A 2,934-nucleotide genomic window follows, 5' to 3' on the forward strand; every position below is an offset into this window, starting at 1 on the left:
AAAGCTTGAAGTACGTACCTTACCAAGTCCCGGTTGTCGACTTTCTCACCTATTCATGAAGACCGTTCACGATCTCCTTGAATCTCCCATGCATTTGACTTACCATCTCGTTGGGCTTCATAGTGAAGGTTTGGAGTTGTCCTACCAAAAGATCATTCTTGGCTCGTCTTGATTCGCTTGAACCTTCGTTTAGTTCGATGAGCTTCTTCAAAAGCTCTTTGGCCAAGTTGAATGGTCCAACCTTTCTTAGTTGTTCTTTGGAGAGCCTGTATTGCAAGGTGGCTATGACTTTTGCATTTGCTTGAGCCTTCTCGCATACATCCTTCGACCATTCCTTGGTAGGTAGAGGTGTTCCAGATACATCCTTGGGTTTTTCGAAGTCATCCACAATACTAAACCAATTTTCAATGTCATTCATTAAGTAATATTCCATTATACCTTTCCAATATACAAAGTCGTTGCCATCGATGTAGGAAGGTAGTGCAGTGCTGTGTCCCTCTTGAAACGTCATTTGAGATTTTCTGTTGAGTGTTAGTTCGCCCGAAAGAAACCTGTTCTGATACCACTTGTTGGGACCGGTGCGTCCGTTAGAGGGGGGTGAATAGCGTTCTTTGCTCTTGCCTACAAAATCATTAGCGGAAGCACAAAAATAAAAGCAAGATAAAAAAACCAACGCTAACCCATTTGATTTACTTGGTATCCACCTCTATGAGGTGACTAGTCCAAGGATCCACACACAGCACGCGACCTTTCCACTATGAAACTTCTCCTTCTCAAAGCACTCTTTGAAGGCGGAGAAACCTTTACAAACAATCTCTCTTCCTCTTACAGAAATGAATAGTGAAGTATGGAGGAAAAATATGAAAGACAGTACTTGAAGATCTTACAGAAATGATAGAATGAAAACCACGCCTTCTCCAAGCTTTAATCTGTCATTTTATATTTTTCACGATATCAGTCGACTGCCCCAGGGACCAGTCGACTGGTGGGCTTCAACGACTACTTTAAATTGTGTTTATTGCTCCAGCTGTCAGTCCAACGTTCGAATATCAGTCGATTGATGGCTTCATCAGTCGACTGGTCATCAGTCGACTGGTCAACTGGTCAGTCGACTGATCAGTCAGTCGACTGGTCAACTAGTCAATCGATTGATCAGTTACCAAAGTCTCATTATGTTTCTGATCAAGACATCAGTCGACTAATGGCAGTGTCAGTCGACTGATGAAGCTAAAAATCCCCTTTCAGCTTCCTTCTTCATCCCTTAGCCTTGACGCAAGCCTTCAAACATCTTCCACAAGCCTCGTGCCCATCCTTGCACTCGTTTGAGATGTTTCCCTCAGCTTCGTCGTGCTAAGTCTCCCTTTGCTAAGAGGTCGCGCCTCCAGGACTTCACCATTTGCCAAGAGGTCGCACCTCCAGGACTTCACCATTTGCCAAGAGATCGCACCCAAGAGGTCGCGCCTTCGGGACTTCACCATTTGTCAAGTCTTCAAATCTGAACTTTCCTGTATACTCAAATCACACATGTTAGGTCATCAGCATTGCCTAACTTAAATTCATTTTAGCCAAATATTAAAATCCAAATATGCTTGGGGCAAGACTGCACCAACACGATGTACGTATCATGCATCAGGATATTTTTCTAGATGAGCTTCCTGTTTTGCCACCTCAGAGGCAAATCTAGTTTACGTTTGAGGTGATTCTGAGCACTATACCAGTATCTAAGGCTCCGTATCGGATGGCTCCGAAGGAATTAGAGGAACAGAAGATTCAGCTATAAGAGTTATTAGACTGGGGTTTGATTCATCCTAGTGTATCACCGTGGGGAGCCCCAGTCATATTTGTCAGAAAGAATGACGGATTTATGAGATTATGTATCAATTACTATCAGCTGAATGCGGTAACGGTCAAGAACAAATATTCGTTGTCACATATTGATGATTTATTCGATCAACTGAAGGGTTCCTATGTACTTTAAGATTGAATTACAATCTGGTTATCATCAGATCAGAGTACATGATGAGGATGTTCAGAAGACATCTTTTCGCACTCGATACGGACATTATGAGTTTTTAGTGATGTCGTTCGATTTCACTAATGATCCGGCCGTATTTATGAATCTGATGAATCAGATTTTCTTAGAGTATTTGGACCAGTTTGTTATTATCTTTATCGATGATATTCTGATATATTCTCGATTTGAGGCAGAACATGAGTAGTATCTCTGCATCATATTAGAGACACTATGTCAAGAGCGGTTGTATATGAAGTTCAACAAGTGCACTTTCTGCTTATCTTCTGTGAGATTTCTTAGATACGTTATATCGAGCAGAGGTATTTTTGTAGACCCTTAGAAGATAGAGGTAGTTACTAGTTAGGAGCAACCCAAGTCTGTTCAGGAGGTCTGTATTTTTATGGGGTTAGCTGGTTAGTATCGGAGATTCGTAGAGGATTTCTCTCGTACCGCTACACCACTGACTTGTCTGACCAAGAAAGGGGTGAAATTTAGTTGGTCAGAGGTTTACGAGACGAGCTTTCAGGAGCTGAAGCAGCAATTAATAAGTGCCCTAATTCTGATGATTTCTTAGAGTGATGACGGTTTCATACTGTACACCGATGCATCATTTTAGGGATTGGGCGCAGTATTGATATAGCACGATCGGGTGGTTGCTTATGCTTCTCGTCAGCTGAAGGATCACGAGAAGAATTTCCTGGTACATGATTTAAAGTTGGCCGCTATTATCTTCACTCTGAAGATTTGGCGACACTATCTCTATGGAGACACATTATTCTAGGTCTGCGATACATTCGGGTGATACTCATAGGTATCGGGACTTGGATCACTCGTATTGGTGGAACGACATGAAGAGAGATATTATCGATTTTTGTTACGAGGTGTTTAGTGTGTCAGTAGGAGAGGGTTGAACACCAGAA

The sequence above is a fragment of the Curcuma longa genome, chromosome 1, assembly GCF_044706935.1.
Source record: "Curcuma longa cultivar G26 ecotype Majalengka, Jawa Barat chromosome 1, ITB_CL_G26_1.1, whole genome shotgun sequence".
NCBI lineage: Eukaryota > Viridiplantae > Streptophyta > Magnoliopsida > Zingiberales > Zingiberaceae > Curcuma > Curcuma longa.